The 23,640-nt window shown below is 41.9% G+C and overlaps 1 long non-coding RNA gene across 2 annotated transcripts in view; it reads left to right on the top strand.

Annotated features, from left to right (window-relative positions):
- The window catches only part of LOC141580715 (uncharacterized), a 145,031-nt gene that overhangs the window by 29,530 nt on the left and 91,861 nt on the right, over positions 1-23,640 (top strand). Inside the window, exons 2-3 of one of the 2 annotated variants that reach the window (XR_012513008.1) lie at positions 4,859-4,942; positions 5,320-6,779. This is a non-coding gene — a long non-coding RNA (uncharacterized LOC141580715). Of the gene's footprint in view, positions 1-4,858; positions 4,943-5,319; positions 6,780-23,640 lie in introns of those variants that run through there. The other variant, XR_012513007.1, reaches the window with a different exon arrangement.

Raw genomic sequence — 23,640 nt, 5'->3', positions numbered from 1 at the left:
CGAACTCCTAGGCTCAAGCAATTTGTCTGCCTTAGGCTCCCAAAGTGCTGGGATTACAGGCATGAGCCATCATACCTGGCCAAGCAATGATTAATGCATGAATTTCATCTCAGTTCTCAAGGGTGAAAAGAAAGACGCAAATGCTTTTAAAAAAAAAAAAAAGGCTGAGAATACCCAAGATCAGAACGCCTCTTCCTCAGCAGGGGATCCCAATTCCTCATCAGCAATGAAACAAGGCTTGATGGAGAACGAGTGGGTTCCAATTACAGAAGCAGGCTTCAAAACGTGGATAATAAGAAACTTCAGTGAATTAAAAGAACTTGTTATAACACAATCTAAAGAAACTAAGAACTTTGAAAAAAGGTTTGACGAAATGTCAACAAGAATACAAAATTTAGAGAGGAAAATAAGTGAATTGATGGAGCTGAAAAACACAATACGAGAACTACGTGAAGTATGCACAAGTTTTAACAGCCGAATTGATCAAGCAGAAGAAAGGATATCAGAGGTCGAAGATCAACTCATTGAAATAAAACAAGAAGACAAGACGAGAGAAAAAAGGATAAAAAGGAACGAGCAAAGTCTCCAAGAAATATGGGACTATGTGAAAAGACCTAATCTACGCTTGATAGGTGTACCTGAATGTGACGAAGAGAATGAATCCAAGCTGGAAAATACGCTTCAGGACATTATTCAGGAAAATTTTCCCAGCCTAGTAAGGCAGGATAATATTCAACTCCAGGTAATACAGAGAACACCACAGAGATATTCCTTAAGAAGAGCAACTCCAAGGCACATAATCGTCAGATTTACCAGGGTTGAAATGAAGGAGAAAATACTAAGGGCAGCCAGAGAGAAAGGTCAGGTTACCCACAAAGGGAAACCTATCAGACTCACAGCAGATCTCTCAGCAGAAACCCTACAAGCCAGAAGAGAGTGGGGGCCAATATTCAACATCCTTAAAGAAAAGAACTTTCAACCCAGAATATCACATCCAGCCAAGCTAAGCTTCACATGCGAAGGAAAAATAAAGTTTTTTGTGAATAAGCAAGCACTCAGAGATTTCATCACCACCAGGCCTGCTTTGCAAGAGCTTCTGAAAGAACCACTACACATATGAAAGGAACAAACAGTATCAGCCTTTCTAAAAAAATTATCAAAAAGAGCATCAATATAATGAAGAATTTATATCAACTAATGGACAAAATAGCCAGCTAATGACAGTATTAAACTCACATATATTATTATTAATTCCAAATTTAAATTGACTAAATCCCCCAATCCAAAGACAGGCAATTTGAATAAAAAACTAAAACCCATCAGTATGCTGCATCCAGATCCATCTCACATTCAAGGATACACAAAGACTCTAAACAAGGGATGGAGAAAGATTTACCAACCAAACAGAGAGCTAAAATAAATAAATAAAAAATAGAAGTTACAATTAAGCAACAAAGATCAAAAGAAGCAAAGAAGGACATTATATAATGATAAAAGGATCAATGCAACAACAAGAAGAGCTAAAGATCCTAAATATATACGCACCCAGTACAGGAATACCTAGACATACAGGACTTATAAAGAGACTTAGACTCCCACATAATAATAGTGGGAGACTTCAACATTAATATTAGACAGATCAATGAGACAGAAAATTAACAACGATATTTAGGTCTTGAACTCAGATCTGGAACAAGTAAATGTAATTAACATTTATAGAACTCTCCACTTTAAATATACAAAATATACACTCTCATCAGTACCACATCATATCAATTTAGAGGTTTAAATGAAATCTTGGTTGGCTCCTTGTTTGTTATTCTCTTCCCTCATTTTCTTTCATGTCACCATTATTGAGGACAATTGTAGGCATACCCATATTTAGACTGCATTCTAGCCTGGGCAATAAAGCAATACCCCCATCCTCTCTCCCTCTTCCTCTTTCTCTTTCTTCCTCTTCTTTATAAAAAAAAAAAAAAAAGTAGAATTCTCCCTGGTCTCTGCCTACTTGTTCTTCCTCTTGATATTCCCCTTATACATGTATAATTTAGCTTTTCAGCAGAGATTTGGGCAGTGTTTATAATCAGAATTTACCTCTTATTCTTGTGGTTCCCTTGCCACTAGGATATCCCCCCTTTAAATTCCAACTGATTTTCTAGCCCTTAACTCATTTTCGCTAGCATTGTTAGCTGGTAAGGCTATGGTTTTTCTGCCACCTTTTTCTACAGCCACCATAGCTGTGGGAGTCAGAGGCTCCCACATGTGAGAAAGCCACATACTAACAGTTCTTAACCCTTTCCAGAGGCATTCTAGAAGAGCAAACTCTTTTTGATTTCTATCTACTTTTAGAGGTTTTTAGTGTCATTTGGATTTTTGTGATTATTGTTAATTCATCCAGTTTTTCTAATTGTTATTTGTGAGAAAATTTGTGTAACCAGTTCAGTGTTCCAGCCTTATAAGTTGTACTCTGCTTATGCTTTTGAGCTCAATGGTTCTGGTGTATGTGATGATACTCTTTCCTGCTTTCTTGTATTGTTAAGGGGAAAAAAAAAAGAAAAAAAAAATGCAAAGTCCTTACACATGTAATGATTACATTTAAGGATCCAATGGTACGGCTGGGCACAGTGGCTCACACCTGAAATCCCAGCACTTTGGGAGGACAAGGTGGGTGGATCACTTGAGGCCAGAAATTCAAGACCAGCCTGGCCAACATGGTGAAACTCTGTCTCTACTAAAAGTACAAAAAAATTAGCTGGGCATGGTGGTGGGTGCCTGTAATCCCAGCTACTTGGGAGGCTGAGGCAGGAGAATTGTTTCAACCTGGGAGGTGGAGGTTGCAGTGAGCTGAGATCATACCACTGCACTTCAGCGTGGGCAATAAGAGCTAAACTCTGTCTCAATAAAAAAAAAAAAGGTTCCGATAGTATGATAGTGGACATGAAACTACTTCATGGGCTATAAACTATTCATTCTGCTAGCTGCTTCATCTCTGTGGGTCAGGCTGAGTGCATCCCCAGACTCCTAGTGAAGTGCTCCCTTTTATTGCTCATGGCCTGTGTTGCCCCAGTCCTGGGGGAGGGGCCGACTCTTCTTCAGGACTTTGGAGAAGGAGCATCATAGACATATGTCCCATTGTCAGTTACCTGTGTTTCCTTCTTGGGCTCTGGGAAGCCAATGCATTTTCCTGATTGCCATGGAGACTGTTAGGATCTAGGACATTGTTCCTGGCTTTGGGCGTTCAGAACTCTCCCTCTTGACTCTTGAGGTGCTTACTTGAGCCCACTCCCACTCTGTGGAATGTACTTTTGTTTCAATAAATCTGTGCTTTTTTTTTTTTTTCTCGAGATGAAGTCTTGCTCTGTAACCCAGCCTAGAGTGCAGAGGCATAATCTTGGCTTATTGCAACCTCTACCTCCAGGGTTCAAGTGATTCTTCTGCCTTAGCTACAGAGTAGCTGGGATTACAGGCGCCCACCATTGCACCCGGCTAATTTTTGCATTTTTAGTAGAGACAGGGTTTCACCATCTTGGCCAGGCTGGTCTTGAACTCCTGACGTCATGATCTACCTGCCTTGCCTCCCAGAGTGCTGGGATTACAGGCATGAGCCACCGTGCCCAGCCTGATTCATTCTTTCATTGCTTTCTTTGTATGTCTTGTCTGATTTTTTGTTCAAACTGCCAAGAACCTGGACATCCTCCACTGGTAACATATTTTGGTGTGCCAGCCAGGAGACAGTAGTGGGAAAAACTCCATCTATGCTACCTCATCCCCTGCTTAGCTGCATTCTCAACCGTTGGTGTCAATTTGACCCCAATAACCTAAGGAGGAAATGCTTGATATTCTTTTGCAATAGCTTGTCCCCAGTATTGCTTGGAATCTGGAGTTTGTTGTTGAATGAGAAAGTGGGATGGAGTTGCATGTATCCAGGCTTTTATGCTTCTGTTCCAAGCAGGGTCAGGCCTGGTTAGCCTGTGATGCTGTCTTTTGGGGCTGTTTGGTCCCAGCGTTCTTAGGAATTTTAAAAATCAAACTGCCATGGAAACTGCTTTGCCCCAGAATTTTGGGTCCCAGCCTTCACTGGATGACCTACTGGGGCAAACCAAGTGTAACCATGTAAAACTGGTGAGCTTGTATTGCTATCTCATGGCTAGAGTTCCAAGGTAAAAGTGACCAGATCTTCATTTGTGTGTGTGTATACATGTCTAGATGTGTTTGTTTGCATGTACATTTACTGTTATATGTTGTGCCTATTAAATTGACTTATAAGTAAAAGAATGCTCATAAGTTAAGTAAATAAGTTCAAGCAATTTTCAAGTTCATGTGACTTAAGTAAATCTTTACTAAACTAGCTGGCTTTAAAATTGTTGGTAAAATAAAAATAGGAATGTCTTCAGAATTGTCAACATCCATTTTTATCTGGGTTTCATATTTGTCTTTGCTAGATATTTTGAGGTGTCAATGTTTGGCATAGAAGGTTATAAGGCTATCGAGCTGGGCATGGTGGCTCACATTTGTAATCCCAGCACTTTGGGAGGCTGAGGTGGGTGGATCACTTGAGGTCAGGGGTTGGAAACCAGCCTGGCCAACATGGTGAAACCTCATCTCTATGAAAAATATGAAAATTAGCTGGGTGTGGTAGCATATGCCTGTAATCTCAGCTATTTGGGAGGTTGAGGCAGGAGGATTGCTTGAACCAGAGAGGTGCAGGTTGCAGCAAGCCAAGATTGCACCACTGTACTCCAGCTTGGGTGACAGAGAGAGACTCACCATTTAAGGGAAAAAAAAGTTATAAAGCTATTAACCCAGCCAAAACAACAAAAACAAAAAACTCTCTCTTTTGCCTTTGGTTCATTCTTAGATCCAGATGGAAATTTCCAGCTGTTCTGGTGTTCTGGACCAAGAAGTTTGAGAAGATAAGAACCAGCGACAAGAATGGTCTGAGGTAGTGGTTCAGAGTTCTGGCGTGTGGCCTCTGTTCCAATCCTGGTTCTATCATTGCTTGCTGTGAGGCCTTTGGGAAGCCCCTTGTGTCAGTCTGGGTCCTCCAAGAAGCAGACCTTGCTTTGAGACTCAACATGCAAGGATTTTGTTAAGGGTAACACTTTTGTGAAAGGAGTCAGTGATGAATCCTGACTTCAAGGGAGAAGGGAGAAGGTTGGTGAAGTGTCCATGCTGAGCAGTCTAAAGAAAACTGGGGTTTCCAAAGTCAGTTGTCAGAGGGCCGTGTGTTTTCTAAGAATGAGCCTGCCTTAGTTTCTCTGCTGCCTACACTATTGATAGGTGTGACGGATTTTTTTTTTTTTTTTTTTTTTTTGTTAGGTGTGACGGATTTTAAATCCAGCTGGACCCTTGCTCTATTATGTTCCCCATAACTGGAGGTCAGTGGCAGTACATTCTCATGGCCATGCATGGGATTGTTACTACAATCGAATGAGACAAGGCGTGTTAAGCACCTTGCACAAGATCTGGCATAAATACTCAACATACTTTAACTATTATGATTACCTGATTATTTTTTTGAAGCCAACAAGAAAGTTTTCTTCTCTTTTGTTATTAACCATTCCCTATATCAGAGGCTGCTAATTCAGCCAGATTCCCTGTAAATGAGTGATGTGGGCCAAGTGTAAGGCATTAGAGAGTGGTGGGGACTATGGAAAACTAGAGAGTACATGCCCCATCTAAAATGGTTTGAAAAATAAAAACTGAATCCAACGAAAGCAAACACATCTGTGCACTGAATTTGGTCTATGGCCTTTCAGTTTAAAACTTCTTCCTTATAAGCATAATGCTTGTTTATAGTAATTTCTTATATTCTGGATTTCAAGAGTTAGAAAGTCAATTTAATTAGAAAAAAACACTGAGGTAGGAAGATTGCTTGAGGCCAGGAGTTTCAGACAAGCCTGGCTAATGTGGCAAAACCCCATCTCTAGTAAAAATACAAAAATTAGCTGGGTGTGGTGGCCCATGCCTGTAGTCCCAGCTACTCAGGAGGCCGAGGCAGGAGAATCGCTTGAACTCAGGAGGTTGAGGCTGCAGTAGGGTGAGATTGTCACATGCACTCCAGCCTGAGTGTGATCTAAAAAAAAAAAAAAAAAAGAAATAAAATAAATAGGATTTTGGACTCTGTCCCAAAATAAAGAAATAAAATAAAAAAGAATAAAAACCACCCCCAAAACCCCAGTTATGTTGATTTTCTTACCACCCCCAAACCCATTAATTGATCTGTTGTGTGACTAAATGGAGAGATCTGGCTGGTTGAAATTTGGTTTTGTGCACAGCTTCAGTGTTGCCTTTTCTGAGAGGTTTTGAATGTGGATATTGGAATTGGATAGCATGGGTTGGGATCTTGGCTCTCCAACTTTCCAGCAATGAGATCTTGGGCAAATTATGAAATCTCTGGGTAACTCAGTATTTCCATCTGTAAAATGGGATAATGAGGATTCTCTCCTCATGAAATTGCAATGAGGGTTTAGTATACAGAAGGAGTTTAGAATAGTGTCTGGAACATAATAAGGCTGAGTAAGCATTGATGTTATTTTGGGGTTGAGAGAAGGAGCAAGAACGACTTTGGGCCGCTGGAGGCCCTCATGGCTTTTCTTCATCATTTTATTCTACTTAAGCCTAAAACAATATGATCAGTAAAACACCCAGGCAGGAATGAGTTTCTCTTATCTCAGCGATATAATCATATATAATAATGCTACTTACATAAGCTTCCTTAGCTCCTTGTTAAGGCCACCCACACTCTGTTCCACTTTTCTCCCACAGGGAAAAAGACACCCAGCTCTATGCGAATTACAACTTTAAAGCAGGGGCCAATGGGTAGGGGATGGGGGGTGGTGCTGGCAAAGGTGTCTTTGGCAGTATTCTTGATTTGGGAGAGTAAAGTCTTTAGTTTGGAAGCAATGAGTCAGGCCTGGAGGCCTCAGAGGAGCCAGATAAATCATGGAGCCAGAGGCAACTCATGGTATCCCCCAGATTAGGCAGGCCCAACTTATGCCTTAGGTGAAAAGTGTCTGTTAGCCAGCCCTCTGCAGACAAATGCCAATCTGCCATTTCTTTTATCGTTTAAAAAAAGAGAGGCTGAGACAGGTTTTACATGTGATAAAAGCTCATTGTGGAAAACGTAGAAAATAGATGGGAACAAAATGGAAGCGTAAAAATCGGAACTCATGAGCATGAATATAGTCAAGCTAAAAGAAAAAATATAAGAAGTCAGAACTCAATCAGCTGAGAGTGTCAGAAATCAATTGCAAACTGGTTTAGATTATTCAAGAGAATATATCGGCCCACAGAACAAGGATGTCACAGAGGCGGATCAGACATAGCTGTATCCACAGCTCAAATGCTATTAGCAGAATGCTGTCTTGCTTGATCTCTCAGTCTCTATTTCATTAATAGGCCTTCTCCAGATGCCAAAAAAGGTAGACGCTGTCAATTCCAGATTAATCTCCATCAACTGAACAATGGTATTAGAAAGGAAGAGTCTCTTCCCACTGCTCAGAGAGGAAAGTCTCAGGGAGGGACTTGATTGGCTGAGCATGTATCACGTGTGCATCCTTGAGCCCATCCCTGTGGTTGGCGACGAGGTGTTCTGATTGGCCAGATTAGTGAGCCAATGGCCAGGCTGGGTGAAATCAAGAAACTTGATTCTTAAAATAGGTCTACTTAAAACAGGTTCCCCACAGCAAATGGTGATTCTGTTCCAGATGAAAGAGGAGAAGAAAACGAATTGATGAAAACAATGGAAGTTGCTACATAAGAAGCAAATAACAAATTTCCAATACTTCAACCATCCAGAAATAATGACTGTTGACTTAAAAAGATTTTTTTATTATTATGCTTTAAGCTCTAGGGTACATGTGCAGAACGTGCAGGTTTTTTTTTTTTTTTTTTTTTTTTTATTATACTTAAGTTCTGTGGTACATGTGCAGAACATGCAGGTTTGTTACACAGGTATACATGTGCCATGGTGGTTTGCTGTGTCCATCACCCTGTCATCTACATTAGGTATTTCTCCTAATGCTGTCCCTCCCCTAGCCCCCCACCCCCTGCTATCCCTCCCCTAGCCCCCCAACCCCTGACAGGCCCTGGTATGTGATGTTCCCTCTCTGTGTCCATGTGTTCTCCTTGTTCAACACCCACTTATGAGTGAGAACGTGCAATGTTTGGCTTTCTGTTCTTGTGTCAGTTTGCTGAGAATGATGGTTTCCAGATTTATCCATGTCCCTGCAAAGGACATGAACTCATCCTTTTTTATGGCTGCATAGTATTCCATGGTGTGTATGTGCTACATTTTCTTTATCCAGTCAATCATTGATGGGCATTTAGTTGGTTCCAAGTCTTCACTATTGGAAACAGTGCCACAATAAACATGTGTGCATTTGTCTTCATAATAGAATGATTTATAATTCTTTGGGTATATACCCAGTAATGGGATTGCTGGGTCAAGTGGTATTTCTGGTTCTACATTCTTGAGGAATCACCACACTGTCTTCCACAATGGTTGAAATAATGTACACTCCCACCAACAGTGCAAAAGCGTTCCTATTTCCACACATCCTCTCCAGCATCTGTTGTTTTCTGATTTTTTAATGATCATCATTCTAACTGGCATGAGATGGTATCTCAATGTGGTTTTGATTTGCATTTCTCTAATGACCAGTGATGATGAGCCTTTTTTCCATTTGTTTGTTGGTGTGTAAATATCTTCTTTTGAGAAGTGTCAGTTCATATCCTTCACCCACTTTTTGATGGGGTTGTTTGTTTTTCTTCTTATAAATTTGTTTAAGTTCTTTATAGACTCTGGATATTAGACCTTTATCAGATGGGTAGACTGCAAAAATTTTTTCAAATTCTATTGGTTGCCAGTTCACTCTAATGATGGTTTCTATTGCTGTGCAGAAGCTCTTTAGTTTAATTAGATTCCATTTGTCTATTTTGGCTTTTGTTGCCATTGCTTTTAGTGTTTTAGTCCTGAAGTCCTTGCCCTCCTTGCCCATGCCCATGTCCTGCGTGGTATTGCCTAGGTTTTCTTCTAGGGTTTTTATGGTGTTAGGTCTTAAGTTGACTTCTTAATGTAAGTCCTCTCAGAATTCCCCTCCCCTTATTTAGCTATACTTATAAGCATATACTAGACAAATACAACATTGAGATATCCTATGCGAACTTCTGTTAGCTGATTTTGACTGCCTTGTTTAAAAATATCCTTTAGATACTTTGATATGTAAGTGGCATATCTTACAGATAGAAAAATTAAAAAATGTAGACAAGCAAAAATAAATTTTTTAAAATAAGTTTTTTTTTTTTTTTTTTTTTTTTTGAGACAGAGTCACTCTATCACCCAGGCTGGAGTACAGTAGCATTATCTTGGCTCACGGCAACCCCTACCTTCTGGGTTGAAGTGATTTTTGTGCCTCAGTCGCCTGAGTAGCTGGGATTACAGGTGCATGCCACGACGCCCAGCTAATTTCTGTATTTTTAGTAGAGATGAATTTCTCTATGTTGCCCAAGCTGGGCTTGAACTCCTGGTCTCAAGCAATCTGCCCACCTTGGCCTTCCAAAGTGCTGGGATTACAGGTGGGAGCCACCACATCCAGCCTAAAATAACATTTTTTTTCTCAACTTTTATTTTAGGTTCAGGGGTACATGTGCATATTTGTCACATGGGTAAATTGTATGTTGCTGAGGTTTGGTGTATGAATCATCTCACCACCCAGATTGTGAGCATAGTACTTGATAGGTCCTTTTTTTTTTTGCGTTTTAGGTTTTGGGGTACATGTGAAGAACATGCAAGATTGTTGCATAGGTACACACATGGCAGTGTGGTTTGCTGCCGTCCTCCCCATCACCTATATCTGGCATTTTTCCCCATGATATTTCTCCCCAACTCCCCAACCGCCACTGTCCCACTCCTATTTTCCCCCGACAGACCCCAGAGTGTGATGCTCCCCTACCTGTGTCCATATGTTCTCATTGTTCAACACCTGCCTATGAGTGAGAACATGCGGTGTTTGATTTTCTGTTCTTTTGTCAGTTTGCTGAGAATGAAGGTTTCCAGGTTGATCCATGTCCCTACAAAGAACACGAACTCATCGTTTTTGATGGCTGCATAATATTCCATGGTATATATGTGCCACATTTTCCCTATTCAGTCTATCATCGATGGGCATTTGAGTTGGTTCCAAGTCTTTGCTATTGTAAACTGTGCTGCAGTGAACATTCGTGTGCATGTGTCCTTATAGCAGAACGGTTTATAATCCTTTGGATATATACCCAGTAATGGGATTGCTGGGTCAAATGGAATTTCTATTTCTAGGTCCTTGAGGAATCGCCACACTGTCTTCCACAATGGTTGAACTAATTTACACTCCCACCAACAGTGTAAAAGTGTTCCTGTTTCTCCATATCCTCTCCAGCATCTGTCATCTCCAGATTTTTTAATGATCACCATTCTAACTTGTGTGAGGTGGTATCTCAATGTGGTTTTGATTTGCATTTCTCTAATGACCAGTGATGATGTGCATTTTTTCGTATGTTTGTTGGCCTCATGTATGTCTTCTTTTGTAAAGTGTCTGTTCATATCTTTCACCCATTTTTGAATGGGCTTGTTTGTTTTTTCTTGTAAATCTGTCTTAGTTCTTTGTAGATTCTGGATATCAGCCCTTTGTCAGATGGGTAGATTGCAAAAATGTTTTCTCATTCTGTTGGTTGCCATTTCACTCTAATGACTGTTTCTTTTGTTGTACAGAAGCTGTGGAGTTTGATTAGGTCCCATTTGTCTATTTTGTCTTTTGTTGCCAATGCTTTTGGTGTTTTGGTCATGAAGTCCTTGCCTATGCTTATGTCCTGAATGGTTTTGCATAGATTTTCTTCTAGGGTTTTTATGATATTAGGTCTTTTGTTTAAGTCCTTAATCCATCTGGAGTTAATTTTAGTGTGAGGTGTCAGGAAGGGGTCCAGTTTCTGCTTTCTGCACATGGCTAGCCAGTTTTCCCAATACCATTTATTAAACAGGGAATCCTTTCCCCATTGCTTGTTTTTGTCAGGTTTGCAAAGATCAGTTGGTTATAGATGTGTGGTGTTGTCTCCAAGGCCTCTGTTATGTTCTATTGGTCTATATCTCTGTTTTGGTACCAGTACTATGCTGTTGTGATTACTGTAGCCTTGTAGTGTAGTTTGAAGTCAGGTAGTGTGATGCCTCCAGCTTTGTTCTTTTTGCTTAGAATTGACTTGGCTATGTGGGCTCTCTTTTGGTTCCATATGAAGTTTAAGGTGGTTTTTTCCTGTTCTGTGAAGAAGGTCATTGATAGTTTGATGGGGATAACGTTGAATCTGTAAATTACTGTGGGCAGTATGGCCATTTTCATGATATTGATTCTTCCTAATCACGAGCATGAAATGTTTCTCCATCTGTTTGTGTCCTCTCTTATTTCATTGAGCAGTGGTTTGTAGTTCTCCTTGAAGAGGTCCTTTACATTCCTTGTTAGTTGTATTTCTAGGTATTTTATCTCTTTGTAGCAATTGTGAATGGCAGTTTATTCTTGATTTGGCTCTCTGTAAGTCTGTTGTTGGTGTATGGAAATGCTTGTGATTTTTGCACATTGATTTTGTATCCTGAGACTTTGCTGAAGTTGCTTATCAGTTTTAGGAGATTTTGCGCTGAGACGATGGTTCTTCTAAATATACAATAACGTTGTCTGCAAATAGAGACAATTTGACTTCCTCCTTTCCTAATTGAATACCCTTTATTTTTTTTTCTTGCCTGATTACTCTGGCTAGAACTTCCAATACTATATTAAATAGGAGTGGTGAGAGAGGGCATCCTTGTCTAGTGCCAGATTTCAAAGGGAATGCTTCCAGTTTTTGTCCATTCATTGTGATATTGGCTGTTGGTTTGTCATAAATAGCTTTTATTATTTTGAGATATGTTCCATCAATACCTAGTTTATTGAGGGTTTTTAGCATAAAGGACTGTTGAATTTTGTCAAAGGCCTTCTCTGCATCAATAGATATAATCATGTGGTTTTAGTCTTTGGTTCTGTTTATGTGGTGAATTACGTTTATAGACTTGCGTATGTTGAACCAGCCTTGCTTCCCCGGGATGAAGCCTACTTGATCATGGTGGATAAGCTTTTTGATGTGCTATTGCAATCGCTTTGCCAGTATTTTATTGAAGATTTTTGCATTTATATTCATCATGGATATTGGCCTGAAGTTTTCTTTTCTTGCTGAGTCTCTGCCAGATTTTGGTATCAGGATGATGCTGGTCTCATAAAATTATTTGGGAAGGATTCCCTCTTTTTGGATTGTTTGGAATCGTTTCAGAAGGAATGGTACCAGCTCCTCTTTGTATGTCTGGTAGAATTCGGCTGTGAACCCATCTGGACCTGGGCTTTTTTTTAGGTGGTAGGCTCTTAATTGCTGCCTCAATTTCAGCCCTTGTTATTGATCTATTCAGAGTTTTGACTTCTTCCTGGTTTAGGCTTGGGAGGATGCAAGTGTCAAGGAATTTATCCATTTCTTTCCAGTTTACTAGTTATGTGCATAGAGTTGTTTGTAATAATCTCTATGATGTTTTCTATTTCTGTGGAATCTGTGGTGATATCACCTTTATTGTTTTTTTATTGCATCTATTTGATTATTCTCTCTTTTCTTTCTTATTAATCTGGCTAGTGATCTGTCTATTTTGTTGATCTTTTTTAAAAACTCGTTCCTGGATTTATTGATTTTTTGAAGTTTTTTTTTGTGTATCTATCTCCTTCAGTTCTGCTCTGATCTTAGTTATGTCTTGTCTTCTGCTAGGTTTTGAGATTTTTTGATCTTGCTTCTCTACCTCTTTCAATTTTGATGATAAGGTGTTGATTTTAGAGCTCTCCTTGCTTCTCATGTGGGCATTCATTGCTATATATTTTCCTCTAGACACTGCTTTAAATGTGTCCCAGAGATTCTGGTATGTTGAGTCTTCCTTCTTGTTGGTTTTGAAGAACATCTTTGTTTCTGCCTTCATTTCATTGTTTATCCAGTCAACATTCAAGAGCCAGTTGTTCAGTGTCAATGAAGCTGTGCAGTTCTGAGTTAGTTTCTGAAATCTGAGTTCTAACTTGATTGCACTGTGGTCTGAGATACTGTTTGTTATGATTTCTGTTCTTTTGCATTTGCTGAGGAGTGATTTACTTCCAATTATGTGGTCAGTTTTAGAGTAAGTGTGTTTTGGCGCTGAGAAGAATGTATATTTTGTAGATTTGGGGTGGAGAGTTCTGCAAATGTCTATTAGGTTTGCTTGTTCCAGGTTTGAGTTCATGTCCTGGATATCCTTGTTAATCTTCTGTCTCGTTGACCTAATATTGACAATGGGGTGTTAAAGTCTCCCACTGTTATTGTGTGGGAGTCTAAGTCTCTTTGTAAGTCATTAAGAACTTGCCTTATGTAACTGGGTGCTCCTGTATTGGGTGATATATATTTAGGATCGTTAGCTCTTCTTGTTGCTTTGATCCTTTTATCATTATGTAATGTCCTTCTTTGTCTCTTTTGATCTTTGTTGGTTTAAAATCTATTTTATCAGAGATGAGAATTGCATCTCCTACTTTTTTTTGCTCTCCATTTAATTGGTAAATCTTCCTCCATCCCTTTATTTTGAGCCTTTGTGTATCCTTGCATGTGAGATGGGTTTCCTGGATACAGCACAGCAATGGGTTTTGACTTTTTATCCAATTTGCCAATCTGTGTCTTTTGATTGGGGTGTTTAGCCCATGTACATTTAAGGTTAATATTGTTATGTGTGAATTTGATCCTGCCATTTTGATGCTAGCTGGCCGTTTTCCTGGTTAGTTGATGCAGTTTCTTCATTGTGTCGATGCTATTTACCATTTGGTATGTTTTTGGAGTGGCTGGTACTGGTTGTTCCTTTCTATGTTTAGTGCCTCTTTCAGGAGCTCTTGTAAAGCAGGCCTGGTGGTGATGAAACCTCTGAGTAATTGCTTATTCGTAAAGGATTTTATTTCTCCTTCACTTATAAAGCTTAGTTTGGCTGGATATGAAATTCAGGGTTGAAAGTTCTTTTCTTTAAGGATGTTGAATATTGGCCCCCACTCTCTACTGGCTTGTAATGTTTCTGCTGAGATATCTGCTGTGAGTCCGGTGGGCTTCCCTTTGTGGGTAACCCGACCTTTCTCTCTGGCTGTCCTTAGCATTTTCTCCTTCATTTCAACCCTGGTGAATCTGATGATTATGTGCCTTGGAGTTGCTCTTTCTTGAGGAATATCTTTGTGGTGTTCTCTGTATTTCCTGGACTTGAATACTGGCCTGGTTTGCTAGGTTGGGGAAGTTTTCCTGGATAATATCCTGAAGAGTATTTTCCAGCTTGGGTTCATTCTCTCTGTCATATTCAGGTACACCTATCAAATGTAGATTAGGTCTTTTCACATACTCCCATATTTCTTGGAGACTTTGTTCATTTCTTTTTACCCTTTTTTCTCTAGTCTTGCCTTCTCGTTTTATTTCATTGAGTTTATCTTCATCCTCTGATATCCTTTCTTCTGCTTGATCAATTCGGCTTTTGAAACTTGAGTATGCTTCGCAAAGTTCTTGTGTTGTGTTTTTCAGCTCCATCAATTCACTTATATTCCTCTCTAAGCTGTTTAGTCTCATTAGCATTTCATCAACTCTTTTTTCCAGGTTCTCAGTTTGTTTGCATTGGGTTAGAACATGTTCTTTTAGCTCAGAGAGGTTTCTTATTACTCACCTTCTGAAGCCTGTTTCTGTCAATTCATAAGACTCATTATCCATCCAGCTTTGTTCCCTTGCTGGTGAGGAGTTGTGGTCCCTTGTAGGAGGAGAGGTATTCTGGTGTTGGGTGCTTTCATTTTTGTTATGCTGTTTTCTTCCCATCTTTGTGGATTCATCCACCTGTTGTCTTTGTAGTCGTTCACTTTCAGATTGGGTCTCTGAGTGGGCGTCCAGTTTGTTGATGATGAAGTTAATTTTCTTTCTGTTTTTTAGTTTTCCTTCTAACATTCAGGCCCCTCTGCTGTAGGACTGCTGGAGGTCCACTCTAGGCCCTGCTTGCCTGGGGATTACCTGTGGCAGCTGCAGAACAGTAACGGTTGCTGCAAGTTTCTTCTTCTGCTGTCTTTGTCCCAGAAGGATACCTGCCAGATGTCAGTCTGAGCTTTCCTTTATGAGGTGACTCTTTGGATATATGGGGCTCAGGGAGCTGCTTGAGGAGACAGTCTGCCCCTTATAGGAGCTCAGGTGCTGAGTTGTGAGCTCCATTGTTCATTCAGAGGTGCTGGGCAGGTACGTTTAAGTCTGCTACAGCAGAACTCATATATGCCTTTTCCCCCCACAGGTGCTCTGTCTTGGGGAGTTAGGGCTTTATTTATGAGTTTCTGTTGTGCTGCTGCCTTTTTTCAGGGCTGCCCTGCCCAGCAAGGAGGCAGCCTAGTCACTGTCTGCCTGCAGAGGCTTTGCTGAGCTGCTGTGGGCTCCACCCAGCTGCCATGTGAACTTCCCTGAAGTTCCTCTATACTTTTTCTGGGAGCTGCAATCCTGAGCAGCTCCTAATTGGCCATCTTGGATCAGTCTCCTAAAATAACTTTTATGATTAGCTGTGATTAATAGTAAGACTTTTATGAAGTCAGATTAAAGGGCAGGGTTGAGATAGAGGAAGAATAATTCATCAGATCTCCTCTTCTAATACCTTGTAGTCCCTCTTTGCAGTGCTTTGCACATTGTAATTTTACATTAATTACTCAAAGTGGGTAATTTAGAATAACAGAATTTAGAATAATTCTATTCTCTAGTGCTGTTTTCTTTAAAAGAAAAACCAAAAAAACAAAAAACAGAAAAAACAAGAAAAAAACAGTGACCTAAATAATGTTTTATTGTGAACTATTTCAGGCACAAAAAAGTATAAAGACCAGCACAGTGTCTTATCTGAAGGCCCTAGAGAAAAAAAAAAAAAGCAGTACAATGAACAACCATTAACCCCAGGTGTCCCCAAACTTTTTACACAGGGGGCCAGTTCACTGTCCCTCAGACTGTTGGAGGCCGCCACATACTGTGCTCCTCTCATTGACCACCAATGAAAGAGGGGCCCCTTCCTGAAGTGTGGCGGGGGGCCGGATAAATGGCCTCAGGGGCCCGCATGCGGCCCACTTGCCATAGTTAGGGGATGATTGATTTACCCATTACTCAGTTTAAAAACATAAGGAAGACAATCAAGTCTTCCTGTGGACCCCTCTTAACCTCGTGCTCCTTTCTCTCTTTCACCCTTCCCAAATGGACTTCTATTCTGCAGTTGTGTCTTATATTTCATGCCTATTTTTGTATTTTTATTCAATATATGTTATCGATTATCAACATATAACATTATGTTGCATATTTTAACACTTTTAATAGACTACCACTGTATGTATTATTTTCATGACTTGCTTTTTTGTTTCTCTTTATGATATTGCAGTTTATTAATGTTGATACAAGTTGTATTTCATTTATTTTCTACTACTGTTAGTGTTAATTTGTTACTATTGGCATTCCACTGTACAACTCAATCATAATTAATCTATCTATTCTCCTGCAGATGGACATTTATGCTCTTTCTTTCCCTCCCTCCCTCCCTTCTTCCCTCCCTCCCTTCCTTCCGTCCATCTGTCCTTCCTTCCTCCTTCCTTCCTCCCTTCCTTCCTTCCTTCCTTCCTTCCTTCCTTCCTTCCTTCCTTCCTTCCTTCCTTCCTTCCTGATGGACTCTCACCCTTTTTTTGCCCAGGCTGGAGGGCAATGGCATGATCTTGGCTCAATGCAACCTCCATCTCCCATGTTCAGGTGATACTTGAGTGTCAGCCTCTTGAGCAGCTGTAACTACAGTGGGCACTGTACACCACACTCTACTAAAAATAATTTCTGTACTTTTAGTAGAGATGAAGTTTTGCCATGTTGGCTAGGCTGGTCTTGAACTCCTGACCTCTGCTGATCCACCCACTTTGGCCTCCCAAAGTTCTGGGATTACAGGCAAGAGCCACTGAACCCAGTTGTTCTCCTTCCCTCCCTCCCTTTCCCCTTCCTCTTCTGTTTTCTCTTTTTTTCTGCCCTGTCCTGCCCCACCCACACCCACCTCATCCCCCTCACCCCCCTTCCCTATCCCTCCTTCCCTTCCCCTCCCTTCCTTTCTCTTCCCTTCCCTCTCTTTCTTTTCCTTCTGCCACCGAGGCTGGAGTGCAGTGGTGTGATCATGGCTCACTGTAGCCTCGACCCCCCAGGCTCAAACAATCTCCCCGTCTCAGCCTTCCTGAGTAGCTGGGATTATAACAGGCTTGCACCACCATGCCTGGCTAATATTTGTAGTTTTTATAAAGACAGGGTTTTGCCATATTGCCCAGGCTGGTCTCAAACTCCTGAGCTCAAGCAATCCACCCTCCTTGGCCTCCCAAAGCTGGAATTACAGGCATGAGCCACCATACCTGACTTCTTTTCCTTTCTTCCTTTTTTCCTTCCTTCCTTTCTTCCTTTTTTCCTTCCTTCCCTCCCTCCATCCCTCCCTCCCTCCCTCCCTCCTTCCTTCCTTCCTTCCTTCCTTTTTTGATGGAGTACAGTGATGCAATCTCTGCTTACCACAACCTTGCCCTCCCAGGTGTAAGCAATTCTCTTGCCTCAGCTTCCCAAGTAGCTGGGATTACAGGCGCCTATCACTGCACCTGGCTAACTTTTGTAGTTTTAGTAGAGATGGGATTTCACCATCTTGGCCAGACTGGTCTTGAACTACTGACCTTGTGATCCAACCCCCCTCGACCTCCCAAAGTGCTGGGATTATAGGCGTGAGCCACTTCGCCCAGCCCTGTTTGTAATTTTCTATTAAATACAGTGCTGCAGTAAATACTCTTGTACAGGCAGGGCGCATTGGCTCACCCCTGTAATCCCAGCACTTTGGGAGGCCGAGGTGGGTGGATCACTTGAGGTCAGGTGTTTGATACCAGCCTGACCAACATGGAGAAACTCCGTCTCTACTAAAAATACGAAATTAGCCGGGCGTGGTGGTGCATACCTGTAATCCCAGCTACTTGGGAGGCTGAGGCAGGAGGATTGCTTAAACTGGAAGGCGGAGGTTGCAGTGAGCCAAGATCGTGCCTCTGCACACCAGCCTGGGCAACAAGAGTGAAACTCTGTCTCAAATATATGTATATATTCCTGTACATTTCTCCTTGTGTAAACTGATAGAGCTTCTCCTGGTCTAGGGTATGTACGTAGGAGTGGAATTGCTAGGCTGTAGGGGTTATCCATCTTCAACTTGCCTCAATTTCACCAAATCGCTCTGCAGAACAGTTGTAGCAATTTACACTCTTACCTGAAGTACATGAGAATTTCAGTTTCTCCAGCATTTGGTTTTGTCAGACTTTTCATCTTTGCTAGTTTGATGTGTGTGAAATGCAGTCCGTTGGCACCCAGTGTTCAGTCCTGGAGAGCTGGAGGCGTGTGTCTTGTTCATCATGGTTTCCCCAGCACTTAGCACGGCACCTGAAATATAGTAGGTACTGCATGCTTTTTGGCTGATGAATTAGCAGCAGTTTTCTTGCTCCTCTCCTGTAAAATTCCATTACAATTTGTTGAAGAAGCCATTTGTTCCCCAGGGAGTCCTGTTTTCATCTCACTCTTCCCGCTTAAAAACCAGGAAGCCAGACCAGGTGCAGTGGCTCACGCCTGTAATCTCAGCACTTTGGGAGGCTGAGGTGTGTGGATTACGAGATCAGGAGTTTAGGACCAGTCTGGCCAATATGGTGAAACCCCGTCTCTATTAACAATATAAAAAAATTAGCTGGGTGTGATGGCACATGCCTCTAGTCCCAGCTATTTGGGAGGCAGAGACAGGAGAATTGCTTGAACCCAGGAGGCAGAGGTAGCAGTGAGCCGAGATCGTGCCACTGCACTCCAGCCTGGATGACAGAGTGAGACTATCTCAAAAACAAACAAACAAACGAACAAACCCAGGAAATCACTCAGGGACTAAGCAGAGAACAGCTTTTGATTGCCCTGTTTGCCTTTTTGCTAGAACTGCAGTTCTCAGAACTTTTCAATGCCTCTGAACCACATGGAGGGCTTATTAAAATGCAGATTCACTGGGATCCCTTCCCCCAGAGTTTCTTGTTCAGGAGGTCTAGGGTAAGGTCTAGGGCTCTGCCTCTTTTATTTTATTTTTTTTTTGAGACAGGGTCTCACTCTGTCACCCAGGCTGGAGCGCAGTGGTACAATCTTGGCTCACTGCATCCTCGACCTCCTGGGCCCAAGCCGTCCTCCCCACTCAGCCTCCGTAGTAACTGGGACTACAGGCATATGCTAATATACCTAGCTAATTTTTGTATTTTTTTGGTAGAGCTTGGCCTCTCTATGTTGCCCAGGCTGGTCTTGAACTCCCGGGCTCAAGCGATCCACCTGCCTTGGCCTCTCAAAGTGTTGGGATTACAGGCATGAGCCACCATATCCGAAATAAGATTTGTATGTCTAATATGTTCCTGGGTGATGCTGCTGCTGGTGCTGCTGGTCTGAAAACTACACTTTGAGAACCACTGGATCTGAGAAACATTCAGTCCAGACATTTTGGATACAGTCAATGTGGAGTGACCTTAAAGGACTGAATGCAAAAGTTGAAAAAGCACGTTCAAATTGGAGAGTGGAAGGAAGAATATAACATCTAACTCCACTTGGCTGGAGTAGGAAAAGAAGTCTGGAATGTTCAAGACAGGTGGCAGCACTTTCAGAGACTGGTAGAATTCAATCAGAATATATTGGGCACTGACTGGCTTCCTTCCTTCCCTCCTTCCTTCCTTCCCTCCCTCCCTCCATCCCACCCTCCCTCTCTTCTTTCTTTCCTTTCTTTCTTTTTTCCTTTCTTTCTTTTTTCTTTCTTTCTATCTTTCCTTCTTCATTCTTTCTCCCTCTCTTCCTTCCTTCCCTCCTTTCCTTCCTTCCTTCCTTTTTTCTCTCTCTTTTCTTTCTTTCTCTTTCCTTCCGTCCTTCCTTCCTTCCTTCCTTCTTCCTCTCTCTCTGCCTCCCTCCCTCCCTCCTTCCTTCCTTCCTTCCTTCTTCTCTCTCCCTGCCTCCCTCCCTCCCTCCTTCCTTCCTTCCTTCCTTCTTCCTCCTGCCCTCCCTCCTTCCTTCCTTCCTTCCTTCCTTCCTTCCTTCCTTCCCTCCTTCCCTCCCTCCCTCCTTCCTTCCTTCTCCTCTCTGTTACCCAGGCTGCAGTGAAGTAGCATGATCTTGGATCACTGCAACTCCGCCTCCTGGGTTCAAGCAATTCTTATGCCTCAGCCTCCCAAGTAGCTGACACTACACGTTTGTGCCATCACACCCAGCTAATTTTTGTTTTTATTATTTGTACTTTTAGTAGACACAGGGTTCTGTCATGTTGGCCAGGCTGGTCTCAAACTCCTGGCCTCAAGCAATCCACCTGCCTTGGCCTCCCAAAGTGCTGAGACTACACATGTGAGCTGTCATGACTGGCCTCAACTGGGTTGTTTCCATCTACTAACAAGTCTTCCACATGCTTTCAAGCCAGGACCTTTTTTTCCATTGATACTTACTCCTGAGATAATCCCAATCTTCTTTCTCTACCTCCTCCTCTTCCTTCATCATCATCATCATCATCATCATCATCATCAATCATCATCATCATCATCAAACATAAATTTAATTCAAGTGTGGACTTGGCCATGTGTTGAAACTATAATAAAGATAGCTACCATTTATTGAGGGCTTTGTTTCTAAATACTTCTGTCCGTGTTATCTCAGTTCATCCTCCCTCAGATTTCAGGAGATAGGTACCATTGTTACATTCATTTAGTGAATGAAGTTTAGAGATTACGCAGTACATAAATAGCAAAGCTGGGGCTGCAACCCAGGTCACCCCAACTCTGATGCCTTGTTCTTTACCGATACTATACACCACACATCTGTGATTCTTAGTTTCCTTATTCAGTAATTCACCAAATGTTTTCTGAGCACCTACTAGGTGCTAGGCCTTTTGCTGCTGAGATGAGCAAATGAGACAGACAAGATCCCTGCTAGCATGATATGTTTTGGCCCGGTGTCCCCATCTGAATCTTACCTGAAATTGTAATCCCCATAATCTCCATGTGTGGAGGGAGAGACCAGGTGGAGGTAATTGAATCATGGGGGTAGTTTCCCCCATGCAGTTCTCATGATACTGATTGAGTGCTCCTGAGATCTGATGCTTTTATAGGGCAGTTGCCCAGCTCTTGCTCACTCTCTCTTGCTTGCCGCCATGTAAGAGGTGCCTACCTCTTTTTCTCCCGTGAGTGTAAATTTCCTGAGGCCTCCCCAGCCATGCAGAACTGTGAGTCCATTAAACTTCTTTTTAAAATAAATTACCCAGTCTTGAGGCTTTCTTTCCTTTTTTCTTTTTTGTGAGACAGAGTCTTGTTCTGTCACCCAGACTGGAGTGCAGTGGCATGGTCTTGGCTCACTGCAACCTCTGCCTCCCAGGTTCAAGCAATTCTCCTGCCTCGGCCTCCCAAATAGCTGATATTACAGGCATGCACCACCATGCCTGGCTACTTTTTCTGTATCTTTAGTAGAGACAGAGTTTTGCTCTGTTGGCCAGTCTGGCCTCGTACTCCTGTAATCCCAGCACTTTGGGAGGCTGAGGCAAGTGGATTACTCGAGTATTTCTTTATAGCAATGTGAGCCATCTCCTATTACTATTTTCAGTTTTTTTTCAAAAAGATGGGGTCTTGCTGTCACCCAGGCTGGAGTGCAGTGGCTTGATCATAGCTCACTGCAGCCTTGACCTTCCAGACTGAAGCATTTTCACACCTCAACCTCCCAAGTATCTGGGACTAAAAGTGTGTGCAACAATACCTGGCTAATTATTTATTTATTTTTTGTAGAGATGAGGTCTTGCTATGTTTCCCAGGCCGATGTGGAACTCCTGGCCTCAAGCAATTCTCCCACCTGAGCCTCCGAAAGTGCTGGATTATAGGCATGAGCCACTGCACCTGGCCACAATCTCCTATTACTCTCATCTGTAGAAGGAAATAATACTATCTCTCTTCAAGGGTTGCTGTAAGGGCTAGGGAAATGTGTGCCTGGGACACAGTAGATGCTCAATAAGCATTATGCTTGGTGTATAGTAGGTGCTCAATAAGTGTTGTGCTTGGTATACAGTAGGTGCTCAATAAGTGTTGGTTCCTGATTTCTTTTACTCCCAGGAGCTGGTAACTCTTTATTTGGATAGGTGGGGTAGAATGAAGCCAGTTCCAAGAGACTATGATGTTCTCCTAGAAAGAGGCATTGCATCATCTTTGACATTTGTGAAGCACACCCTCTACTACCTCATCTGAGCAAATGCTCATTTTGCTGGTCTCTGTAGACAAGACTCAGGCTCTTGCTTTCATTTGCTTCCTTACCCTCTCCCCGTCTCCCTATTCTAGCCAGTGTCACAGAATATACGACATCTTAACAGATCAGAGGTGCTGGGCAATGCTTTAGGAAACTCTGTGTGCAATATAGAGAGATGCACAGTGAAGAAATGTGGGCTCCAGGCAGCTTGTGTGATGGAGAATAGCGGAAGATAAGAGAATTGCGCAGCTTTGAGGGGCGAGTTTGCATAGGTAATGAGGGAAAGTCAGAGCCAACGTCTACTTAGAGGTATTTTCCTTCAAGCATCTGGAGCTTTGGAAGAACCTGGATAGGAGAAATCTACGTTTTAGAAATGTAGGCTGCTATTTATATAATTTCTGTCTTTGAAGGCTTCAACTCCATCTTTGCTGTCTGTGTACTAGCTGTTTCTTTTGCAGGCTCAGTTTTAATAATTTCCTTTTTTTCCTCCTAGGAAGAGGGTTTAACTCTGCAACATAATCAATGCACAGAAACCCAAATTGGAAATCTCTTTCACTACAGACAAGACAGTTCAGAAGGGAAAAGTCACAGGAAAATTGGGCATTTCTTTCCATAGACTTAACAGAAGCAACACCTGGATTCCAGTAGCTGAACTGGTGTAACTGGCGTTGGAACATCTCCATCCAGGTGCCCCTTTGTGGTGGATGAAGAGCTCAAGCTTTGTTCCTCATCACCCTTGTGACCTTGGGCAAAGTCCTTGACCTATCAGACCCTCAATTTTCTTTTTCTTTTTTTTTTTTTTTTTTTTTTGAGACGGAGTTTCGCTCTTGTTAACCCAGGCTGGAGTGCAATGGCACGATCTCTGCTCACCGCAACCTCCGCCTCCTGGGTTCAGGCAATTCTCCTGCCTCAGCCTCCTGAGTAGCTGGGATTACAGGCACATGCCACCATGCCCAGCTAATTTTTTGTATTTTTAGTAGAGACGGGGTTTCGCCTTGTTGACCAGGCTGGTCTCGATCTCTTGACCTCGTGATCCACCCGCCTTGGCCTCCCAAAGTGCTGGGATTACAGGCTTGAGCCACCGTGCCCGGCCAGACCCTCAATTTTCTTATCTGTGGAAAGGTGACCATGAAAAAATACACTCTGTGGGTTGGTTTTGGTGGGGAGAATTAAATATAGTAGTATACTGTAATCCCAAGTAGCTGGAATTACAGGCATGTGCCACCAAACTGTAATCCCAGCTACTAGTATAAGTACTGTAAAATACAAATATATACTATATATACATATAGT

The sequence above is a fragment of the Saimiri boliviensis genome, chromosome 12, assembly GCF_048565385.1.
Source record: "Saimiri boliviensis isolate mSaiBol1 chromosome 12, mSaiBol1.pri, whole genome shotgun sequence".
NCBI classification, from domain to species: Eukaryota; Metazoa; Chordata; class Mammalia; order Primates; family Cebidae; genus Saimiri; species Saimiri boliviensis.
The sequence above is the reverse complement of the archived record's forward strand: the minus strand, read 5'-3'. Positions and strand labels throughout refer to the sequence as shown.